Raw genomic sequence first — 12,833 nt, forward strand, 5'->3', positions numbered from 1 at the left:
ATAGGAAGTCTCATCACGAGCTTGCCTGCCCACCTTTCACTCCTTCCTAGTGAATGGCATTATGATTTATCTGTTTACCAAGCCAGCATAATGGCATCCATTCTGACATTCCACAGCACTTTCCTAAGCATACACAAAGGATCATGGTTCCATGGGTGAAATAAACAACTTTGTGAAGGTTATGGACACCTGTGGGCAACAGATCTCTGTTGATGGTATTGAATTCACATTCTTTATACACCAATAGCAGTTATGAAGCCCTTCATCTACCTTTGTAATGGGTCAAATAAGATTATGAACATAATTCTTTCGAACGTCTAATACATGAAATATATTACAATCAATCATGACGGAAAAAGTTGATCGTGACTGCACTGAACTTTTTGTGCACGTCAGTTGTCCTATCCTCCAAATCTTGCATCATATCATGGCATTCTCTTATTTATTAAGCGATTCTATGATATACCTCAATTTTTGCAATCCGCTCGTTATATGCTGCTCCATTCTGACTCTATATCATGTCAGTCTAGCACGCTGCTCCCTCATTTGACGGCTGAGGACGGCCTATCACATTGCAGGGGGGGAGCAGGTGACCTCATAATTCACTGGCATACGTGTCAGTTTATCATTTGGAGAACTTTTACTTGGGAATAGCAAGGCTTAACGATATATTGTTTTCCAATTTTCATGGCTTGTTGTTTCAAAGTTATTTCCGCGTTACGCTCTACAAAAATTAGCATTAATTTGAAACTTGAACAAGTTTGTTGTTCCGTCATTTTCTCTGTGGTTGCTAACAACTTGAATAGCCTGTTGTTCCATTGCCATCTCTGTGCTTTTACAGTGTGCTACGCATGGGAGGAAGACCAATTCGTAGAGAACGACAAGTGTTGATAGTCTTTGATGCCGCACGAGAAATCCTACCAAGGGCAGGATGGATAGTTTATCTCAATCGTTTGCAACAGTCCAACGAGACCGTGGCAATTGAATTTTTGCAGAACCTGCAAGAATATCACTCCAAGGTAAGAGGGAGAAACAGAGGGAGAGACTGAAAAATCTAGTCAGGCTAAAGAAGAAACAGGGCAACGTGAGGAAATCCCATTGCAAAATCCATTGCGAGAGGATGAATTGGCCAGATTCTGACCAACATGGGAGAATATACTCAACCTCTTAGCCCACTAAACCTCCACACTGAAGAAGAGCCACAGAAGCACTATGTTCATGATAAGAGTGCATCCGAAGAGTTATGCAACGAGGAAGAAGAAGAGAATCACTCCGGCCATGATGAAAGTGCATATGGAGAGAAAAATGATGAGGATGAAGAGGAGGAACAATTTGTTCCAAGTCAGAATACACCGGAAGAATTTTATGAAGAAGAGAGGGGGGAAGAAGAAGTTACCTAGGGGATTGCAGAGCAAGCTAGGGTTTCTAGCCCCGAACAACCCGGTCGACAGAATAATGGGGAAGCACCCCAAGAGAAAAATCAAGAAATTGGTCAAGGAGAAAGTCCGGGCTCGAGTGCGCGAACGGCTGTTCCTTCCAATAAAATGGAAGAAATCAAAAGATTACGAAAGGAACAACAAATACTGCTTAATGTAATTGCACGACTTCGACAACAAATCAGGATTCTGAAGATGGGGAAGAGAGCAAAAAGGACCTCGGTGGTAAGGCATGCAACCACTCCAGCGAAACCCCTGAGGAAAAAGGTTAAGAGGACTCAGGTCCAGCTTGTCATTCAAAATCAAAAGGAACAGCATTCATCTATTACCCATGTCGAAATTCAAACCGATGACATAACGGCCTGTGACAAAGAAATTCAGACAGAGGCACAGTCCTCTGAATAAATTCGAACCATAATTATGGAACGATGCAATAAGAAGATTCAAGTGAACCTCCCGCTTACAACTACTATGTGGGATAGTGACCAGAGGACAGTAACCCTACGAGAGGGTTTGATGCAAGCCTAGCAAGCAGTAGAAAAACTTACAGAACAAACTGTCTCTCGAGAAAAGTATGAAGAATTACAACAGCAGCTAAGGGATGTCAATTTATCTGAAAGTTAGGCTTTTGAAGGATGGTGAAAGGAAGAAGAAAGAGTCACAAAGATAACTCACAGGCTAGATGTAGTTATCAAACAAATGAATACCTTATGCTCTTTTTATACTGACATCCTATCATGTAGAGCACCTGCTAAGAATTATGCTTTGTTTTTAATGTAAAGATATTTTCAATTGAAAATTAAGGCTATCAAAGCAGGATCCCCTATAGAAATAAACACTATTGATGATTTCATAAATTGTTGTAAGCACTATGGGCTAAAGGTTCAGAGATTATTATGCGAGTTCTATTTGCACAACCTTGTGTTAGATCAAGAAATAGAGCAGAATCCTGGCCCTTTCGTTGGGGATATCCAACTGCAGGAATTTATTCGTTTGGAGTTAACTAAATAGAATGGCTTAAAGCCTATAATGCCTTCCAAAGACAAGAAAACGGATTAGACTTATGGGTAAGAGCTGAGCCTAGAGATCCATTGCATTTATGGAATAAACATAGGAACCTCATGAGGACTCCGGGCATGATTGAAGCATTAGGACCCATTCATACAACAATCAATCGGCAAGGGATAGAATACTTTTTTACCATCAAAGACCTTGCCATTGCAGCTGCTAAATTTCGATATCAGACTTCTAATCCAAATATCCAACACAGGGAACCGTTTAATTATGAGAACTTTAAGTTAGTTGTTGATCGCTTGGGCCTCTATGGTGATCTTATTTTGAGGGAAGGGCCATCTTGGTTAGGTTGTAGGTTCCGAAGTCCGGTCATTTGGCATCCCGCACCAGGATACCAAGCCTTATACGAAATGCCTGAGGGCCAGACAGGACATCTTTTTGAGCACCTAGCTAGGCATCATGGCTGTAGACCTCCTCATGAGATCCCATCTCCAGCCTACTCTCTCACTGCCTTGCATGTCAACTACAATGTTTTCATGAGGCCATGAAAAAGGGTAAGCAGGGGGGTGTGTTGAGCACTGGAGAAGGTATGTTATTTTCATTTACTTTGTTATCTTTTCTTCAAAACTCACAACCTTTTCACATCATGAGCTAGGCATATGACAAAAGAATATGATGAAATCTATAAGATTTATATGTAATGTGAAATAACTAATAATTACCCTTTTTCCATGCAGAAAGGGGAGAAAATGGAAGACTGCCATCCCAAAGGAAAGAATGAGACCAAGTTAACTGTTGTCCCTTTGGCAGGGAACCACGTTCAAACAAGGCGATCCAAATTGGAGCGTAACAGCCAGAAAAAGGAAAAGGAGATCTCCAATCGATGCAAAAGAACAAGAGGATCACTACAAACTAATAGCTTGGCGAATCCCTTAGGAACCTTTGATCCTGAGGGATCGCTATCTTAACAATCCTCTACATTGTTGATGTCGTCGCTCGACTGTTATAAGAAGGGGTAGCACTACTAGCTTGGGGAAGGGGAGAACTATTGTTATTTTTATGAAATTTTCCTTCGTACTTGAACTTTGATCATCGACTCTCTTTGAAGAGCGATTCATTGTAACTCTATTTAATGTTTTAATATAAAAACCTGGTTGTTGTTCTATCGTTGATTTTGAAGTAGCCTCAAGTAGTGAGTCCTTGGAGGCTAAAGGCCCAGCCCTGGTGGATCACTTGCTCCTGTACCATATTTCTGATTCATGTGGGGTTTGATTTCTTCCATTTACTCTGTTCAGGAATCTGACGTGCTTTACTGTTTTACATATCAGCTTTGTTATATATATTTGACTAAATACTATTGTTATCTGCAACAGGAATGCTATGTTATCATTCTAACTTTGTATCGCATTGTTGTTCCTTTTGACAATTGATATAACATTGTTGTTCCTTAAATATTGTCATTCGATTACAGATTAACCACGCTATATGTTCCTAAATCGGTACTACTGTATGATTTATTCTTAAATTGTGACTGTTGTTCATTCGAGATTGTTGTTCTGCTACAATTGCTACTACTTTATAGTTGTGATTCATGCGTATTGTATCGAAGCTCAGATTACTCTTCCTTTTAATGTTAGGTGTGTTGCGTATTTAACTTGGGTTGTTGTACATTCAGATTCTATACTTTATTTCTCATAGTCTGATGTTCCATTTCTATTTGTTGTTAAATTCAAAGGTTGTTATTTAATTCCTGTAGATTATAATTATTGCTGCATTCATTTCCGTAGGTAAATGTTTTGTTGTTCAATCATGTTTATCTAGTTGTTGTTCCATTTCTTGTCATTTGAAGATCATAATTGCTTTGGTGTGTATAAGATGATCCTTCCTTTGAGTGTCTTCTTGATTGCATCAGTTTACTGAGGGAAGAGTTACTGTTACTATACCCTTGACTGATAAATTGTTGTAGCTTTCTAAACGCATGATCTGAATCCTAGGTTTCTTTTTGCAAGCATATTTCATTCCAAGCATCTGTTTACTCTTGCATTGAGAGCACTATACTACTAGCATTACTCTAAAAAATGACCGCCTCAAACTGAGCACACTCTTTGAGATAACAAATCGTTCCTGGATTGACAATTAATGTAGGGTAAATAGAGGTGAAAAAGACCCTTTTTACTGCTCGACAGCTTTCGAGTCATATGCATGTTTTGACTCTGAGTCGGAACTTGATAAGGGGAATGAAAAAGGGAAGTAGATCATTGAAATAGAGCCTAGTGCCACTGTGGTCACCACCAAGATCCAGAAGATTGAGCCTGAAGATCCAGAGGAGGGGGAACGCTTATTACACTCATACATGAGTGTGAAGGGTTCTCTGCTACAGTTCATTGTCAATAGTTGGAGCCAAAAGAACCTCTTTTCAGCAGAGGTCATGAGGCAACTGGGCCTACCAACTACAACACATCTACATCCATACACCATTGGGTGGCTTCACCAAGGACGAGATCTTCGCGTCAGCCAGTAGTGTTGCCTTCCCTACAGTGTTAAGCCCTTCACGGATGATGCACTGTGTGATGTTTCTCCTCTTGAAGTTTTTGATGTATTATTAGGACAACCATACTTGTGGAAGTGGCATGATGTATATGAATCTAGACCCTGCTATGTTATTATTTCTTTGGATAGTAAGTTATACATGATACAGGAGGTAGCCCTGCCTAGCGCCATCTCTTTGATATTTTCTAAGCAATGTAGTAAGATCATGTCCCAGACTGGGAAATTTGTTTTCTTTCTAGTTCACTCTCAAAGTAAGAGGAAGATCATAGCCACATCTAATGCCCCTGGGAAGGGTTCCTCTATGCAGCAGAAGCGGGTTGATACAGTCCTGGAAGAATAAAAGGACATCTTCTCCTCACCCATAGGGGTACCCTTGCACTGTCAGGTCAAGCATTTGATCGATCTGACTCTCAGAGCAACTATACCCAATGGGCCGATACAATGCTGCTCCTTTATGGAAAATGAAGAGATCAAGCAGAAAATCGAGGAGTTGGTATAAAAAGGGCACATCTAACTAAGTTCCTCACCTTGTGGGAGCCCGATTGTACTTGTACATAAGAAGGACTGGAATTGGAGGCTCTGCATTGATTATCAGGCACTAAACAAAATCACTTTCGGGAACAGGTATCCAATCCCAAGGATTGATGACCTTATGGACCAACTCAAGGGTGCCAAGTATTTCAGCAAGATCGATATGAAGTCTGGATATCACCAAGTTCCAATAGAGCCCACAGATGTATGGAAGACCGCCTTTAAATTCAAGGAAGTCTGTTTTGAATGGTTGGTTATGCCCTTCCGATTGACAAATGCCCCTGCTACTTTTATGAGGCTAATGGATGACATCTTGTAGCCCTTCACCAACTCATTCATAGTTGTTTATCTGGATGATATCCTTGTCTTCAGCAAGAGTTGGGAAGAACACTTGCAACACTTTCAGCAGGTCCTTCAAACCCTTCAACATCACAAACTGTGTGCCAACTTGGAGAAATTCACCTTTGGTCTAAGCCAGGTCCAATATTTGGGTTTCATCATAGATGAGTGCGACGTGCATGTGTTGATTTTAACCCTTTACAGAAATTACCTACATACAAATTCTAAAAAACACAAAATAAACAATGGCAATAGCGTAACACATAAACCAAATATACACAGAGATTTTCCCTTGGATCCCAAAACCGAGACTACCAGATTTATTTTTCATTATGTTCCTTTCAATAATACATATATATACATGTCGAAGCATCCATAAACCCCAATCCATTAACCCTGGATTAGAACATAATCGTAGTTCCCTTGACCGGACCTACAAAATACCATGGAGCGAAAACTATCACGCCCAAAACCATGTGTGAAATCCATGCAAAAAACCATAGGTAGGTCTGCCCACCTAATATAGGGTCCAAAAAAAAAAATCCCAAGGTGCTGCCCCGAACCCCATAGAGGGGGGACTACCACTCCCCGACTTAATTATTAGGGCTAGTCCTGGAAAGAATATAACACAACCCAACATTCTCCCACTTGTTGTTTTCTTTCCACGGGAGAGATTAGTCATTGATCCAGCCCTACAATTCCCATTGTTTCTCTACACCAAGAGAGCTTCTCAGAGCTCAAAAACTTTTTCAATGTATCTGCAATATTCTTCAAAGTGTCCACCTTTACCAGCAACACCTATTTGTCTTCTTCCATATCCCTCACAAAGCGATACTGAACATCAATGTGCTTTGTCTTTGAATGATAAGCAGGGTTCTTTGCCAATAAAATTGCACTTTGGTTGTCACAGTCTATCCTTATAGCTCGATGTACTAACCCCATATTTGAACACAATCTCTCCAACCAAAATTATTCCTTTCTTGCATGAGTGGTTTCCATGTATTCTACCTCTGTAGTTGAAAGTACCACTATAGATTATCTCTTACTCATCCAACTGACTACACCTCCAAATAGGTTAAACACATATCCACTTGTAGATCTTCTCTAATCCAGATCTCTAGCCCAGTCTACATCAACAAAGCCACAGATGTCCAAAACTCTGTCCAATCTTGGTCTTCCTTGGTAGGACAAACCATAATCACTAGTGCCATGTAGATACCAGAAAACCCGCTTCACTATTGTCCAATGCTCCTTCCCTTGTTTTGACATAAACTTGCTCAATACTCCCACTGCATGTGCAATGTCTAGTCTAGTATAGACCATTGCATACATCAGACTACCGACTACACTTGCATATGGAACATGGGGCATGTCCTCATCCTCTTCTTGTGTCCTAGGACATTGTTCAGAAGATAAATTTACACATATAGGAATAGGAACCTTCACTAGTTTACTATCCTGCATATTAAACCTCTGCAGCATTGTCTCAACATACTTCCTCTGGTTTAACCAGAGCTTCCTCTTTTCCCGATCTTGTTTAATTTCCATGCCAAAAATGTAGTTTGCAACACCAATATCTTTCATGTCGAATTTGGAGGGCAATTGGGTCTTCAAATCCTGGATAATTTCTTTGTCATTTCCAACCAGCAACATATCGTCCACATACAAGACTAGATAAATAACACAGTCACCAATTAATTTAAAATACACACAGTGATTTGCTTTGCTTTTGGTGAAGCCAAGTCCCCGTATAAATGTATCAAATTTCTGATACCACATCCTTGGTGATTGTTTTAACCATACAAAGACTTTTTTAACTCGCATGCCAGTTCTTTCTTACCCTTCACCGCCAAGCCTTCAGGTTGCTTCATGTAGATCTCTTCTTCCAGATCCCCATGAAGAAATGTTGTCTTCACATCCATTTGTTCTAACTCAAAGTCAAAAGAAGCAATAACAGATAGAAGTAATCTAATAGAAGCTACCTTGGAAACAGGAGAAAAAATATCACCAAAATCAATTCCCAACACCTAGGAATAACCTTTTGCTACCAACCGAGCTTTTTATTTCTCCATTTTTCCTTTTTTATTCATCTTCTTCTTGAACGCCCAATTGCTACGAATGGGTTTCCTTCCAGCCGGCAACTACAATAGATCCCAAGCCTCATTTTTGTGCAAATATGTCATTTCATCAACCATGATCTCTTTCCAGAGTTTTCCATCCTCTCAATCTACTGCTTCCTCCACAGTTTTGGGATCATCATCAATAATAGATAAAGAAAAATTTGAACAGAAAGCAGATGGACTATACCTTTCTAGCTACCTTCTTTCTCAAATTGATCTTCTAACAACTGAATTTTGTGTCTCTTCATCTTATAATTCCTCTTTTGTTGTAGAGTCTGATTCTTCCTCCTTTAGCTCAAACTCTATCTTCTCAGGTTCCTTTGGTAGGACTTCATGTTTAATAACATCTTTCACCTCTCTAAACACCACATCTCAGATGTACACAACCTTCCTTGTTACTGGGTTCCAAATATTATAACCTTTTAAACCATCCTTATACCCAATAAAGATGCACTTTTCAGAGTTACTATCCAACTTTGTTCTTTTCTCCTTTGGAACATGTGCATATGCATCAGGGAAAATTTTAAGGATACAAATCTATTTCGAAGTTTAGAAACCTTGGCAAATGTTACTAATCACTAACATGAAAAGTATAAAATGTTTTAAGATACTTTTGAAAAAAATTCAGATTTATAATGATTTTATATAGTGTTTGTAAAATTTTGGCAATTTTTAAGGTAAAATAATTTTATACTATAAAATTTGGGCTAACCGTTTTAGAAAAAAATGGAAATTGGCGAATCTTTTTTGGAAAAAAACATGAAAAATTATCCCACCTATGAATATTAGCCCCTAAAATTTTCCCTAATGTGCATCACATTCAAATACCCTCATATGTGAAAGAGAAAGTTTCTTACTAATCCATACCTCTTGTGGATTCTTATCCTCCAACACTGATGAAGGTGATTTGTTGACCAGGTAACATGCAGTCTCCACCGCCTCTGCCTAGAATTCTTGTCCTAACCCAGCACCACTGAGCATGCTTCTTGCCCTTTACATCAATATCTTGTTCATTCTTTCTGAAACTCCATTTTTCTCAGGTGTGTATGGAGTAGTCTTCTATCGTGCTATACCACACTTCTTATAAAACTCTTCAAATTCCTTCTTGCAAAACTTTCCACCATTATATCCTCAACACCTTTCTTCTCTATTTGGTTTTCCACCAGAGCTTAAATTCTTTAAACCTGTCAACGACTTCAGATTCCTTCTTAAGGAAATATATCCATGTATTCCTTGAGAAGTCATCTATAAATGATACATAGTACACATACTTACTCAGTGATGGAACTGACACAGGTCCAAACACATCACTGTGCACAAGCTCTAATATATGTTTCACCCTCTTACCACCAGAGGGGAAACTCACCCAATTCTGCTTCCCATATACACAATTTTCACAGAAATCAAAATCCAAAGAGTTATTAGACATACCTTCTACCATACCTTTACCATGAAGTATTTGAAGGCCCTTCTCTCCAATATGTCCAAGCCTTTGATGCCATAGCATAGTATTTTCTCCAGAGACTACTAGATTTTTTGCTCCACTTTCAGGAACTACAGAACTATTGCACCCATCAATAGCAGTGCTACCTTGTAGCTTGTACAGAGTTCCAATCCGAACTCACCGCATCAATACCAGTTCTCCCGAACCATCTTGCAGGTATCTTTCTCGAACATTGTTTTTACACATGCATCATCCAGCTTTCTTACAGAAATCAGATTTCTGGCTAATGCAAGAATATGCATAGCACCCGGAAGTGTTCTAATCCTTCCACCTTGCAACTTCAACTTGACTTTTCCACGACCAATGATTCTAGCTTTCCTGTCATCACCCAAGAAGACATCACCACCATCATATTTCTCATACTCGCAGAACCACTCTCTATGGGGAGTGAAGTGAAAATATGCACCTAAGTCAATTAACCATGCCTCATGATCTACATGTTTACTTGAAGAAGAAGCCAAGTACACATCCCCACCTTCATCTGAGGTGGTTTTCACCTCTACAGAAGGAGCATCACCAGATCTCTTTCCTTCTCAGGAGCTTTAGATTTACAATCCCTTTTGTAGTGCCCTTCCTTTCCAAATTTCCATAACACCTTTACAGGTTTTCCTGGATATTTAGATCTCCCGCTAGATTTATATCTCCCACTCGAGGACTTATTTTTGTTTCTATTCTAGGACCGTCCTCTTATAGACAAGGAATCACCATTATGGCTCTCCATATTTTTCCATCTCATCTCCTTCGTCAACAAGGATGAGACTATTTCATCAAACTACAAGGAAGTTGCATTGCTACCTATTGCAACAACTAGACTATCCCCTGAATCTGGTAGAGAACACAACAAACTAATGCACTTATCTTCATCTGAAATTTTAATATCAACAGATAATAATTGGCTTACCACAGTATTAAATGTGTTCGGATTCTCTATCACCATGTCTCCATATTTCATCCTTAGGTTATACATATTTTTCCGTAGGAACAGTTTATTCTCCAGAGACTTAGATTAGTACAAAGTACCTAACTTTTCCCACAAAGCCTTCGTTGTAGCTTCCCCTGATACATTCAGCAATACTGAATCTGAGATGCACAATCATATTGTGCTTTTTTCCTTCCGATCCAACTTCTTCTAGTCTTCATCGAACATTGTCGTTGGTTTAGTCCCTGGATCTACTATGCTCCACTGATCTTTATCCACCAACATATCCTCCATATTGAGTTTCCACAACTCAAAAATCTGACCATTAAATTTCTTGATCTCTATCTTTCCAATGCTCATGATCTTCTTTCACCACAAGAATCGATCCTACAGATCTCCCACTGCATAGGATCTACCACAGGCCTGAGAAAAACCCATCAGCAGCAAAGGCGTCCCCTTGAAGCCAAAACATCCTTGATACAAAATGTAGGTTTTAACCACATATAGAAATTACCTGCATATGAATTCTAAAAACAAAAATAAACAATGGAGAGATCATAACACATAAAACAAATATACACAGAGATTTTCCCCTGGATCCCAAAACCGAGACTACCAGATTGATTTTTCATTATGTTCCTTTCAATGTTATAATACATAAATATACATGCTAAAGGATCCATAAACCCCAATCCATTAACCCTGGATTAGAACATAACCATAGTTCCCTTAACCAAATCTACAAAATACCATGGACCGAGAACCATCGCACCCAAAACCATGTGTGAAATCCATGCACAAAACGATAGGTAGGTCCACCCACTTAATATAGGGTCCAAAAAAAAAAATCTTGGGGCGCTACTGCGGACCACGTAGAGGGGGCGGTACTGCCCCCCTCAAACCCCTCAACAGGGGGGGCTCCCCCCCCCCTGCTGCGCCCGGTGCAACGAAGGGTGGACTCCACCCCCCCTCTAACCCCCCAGCTTAACTATTAGGGATAGTCGTGGAAATAATATAACACAACCCAACATTCTCCCACTTGTTGTTTGCTTTTCATATGAGAACTTAGTCATTGATCTAGCCCTACAACACCCATTGCTTCTCTACACCAAGAGAACTTCTCAAAGCTCACAGACTTTTTCAATGCATCTGCAGTATTATTCAAAGTGTCCACCTTTACCAGCAACACCTTTTTGTCTTCTACCATATCCCTCACAAAGTGATATTGAACATCAATGTGCTTTGTATTTAAATAAAAGCAGGGTTCTTTGCCAAGAAAATTGCACTTTGGCTGTCACAATCTATCCTGATATCTTGTTGTACTAACCCCATACTTGAACACAATCTCTGCAACCAAAATTATCCCTTGCTTGCATGAATGGCTGCCATATATTCTGCCTCTATAGTTGAAAGTGCCACTACAGATTCTCTCTTACTCATCCAACTAACTACACCTCCAAATAGGTTAAACACATACCTACTTGTAGATCTTCTCTGATCAAGATCTCCAACCCAGTGTGCATCAACAAAGACACGAAAGTCCAAAACTCTATCCAAATCATGGTCTTCCTTGGTAGCACAAACCATAATCATTAGTGCCATGCAAATTCCTGAAATCCCGCTTCACTGTTTTCCAATGCCCCTTCCCTGGTTTTGACATAAACATGTTCAATACTCCCACTGCATGTGCAATGTCTGGTCTAGCATAGACCATTGCATACATCAAACTACCGACTGCACTTGCATATGGAACATGGGACATGTCTTCTTCCACTTCTTGTGTCTTGGGACACTATTTAGTAGATAACTTTACACCTACAGAAATAGGAACCTTCATTGGTTTACTATCCTACATATTAAACCTCTGCAGTATTGTCTCAACATACTTCCTTTGGTTTAGCCAGAGCTTCCTCTTTGCCTGATCTCATTTTATTAGCATGCCCAAAATATAGTTTGCAGCACCAAGATCTTTCATGTCAAATTTGGAGGACAATTGGGTCTTCAAATCCTAGATAATTTCTTTGTCATTTCCAACCAACAACATATCATCCACATACAAGACCAGATAAATAACACAATCACTGATCTGCATTTCTTCTGGTGAAGACAAGTCCCCGTATAAATGTATCAAAATTCTAATACCACATCCTTAGTGACTGTTTTAACCCATACAAAGACTTTTTTACTTGCATACCAGTTCTTTCTTACCCTTCACCACAAATCCTTCATATTGCTTCATGTAGATCTCTTCTTCTAGATCCCTGTGAAGAAATGTTGTCTTCACATCCATCTGTTCTACCTCAAAATCAAAAGCATCAGCAACAGATAAAAGTAATTTAATAGAAGCTACCTTGGCAACAGGAGAAGAATATCACCAAAATTAATTCCAACACCTAGGAATAACCTTTTTCTACCAATCG

The sequence above is a fragment of the Pinus tabuliformis genome, chromosome 8, assembly GCF_031772625.1.
Source record: "Pinus tabuliformis cultivar Carrire ecotype Pingquan chromosome 8, CPIR1, whole genome shotgun sequence".
In the NCBI taxonomy this organism is placed as follows: Eukaryota; Viridiplantae; Streptophyta; class Pinopsida; order Pinales; family Pinaceae; genus Pinus; species Pinus tabuliformis.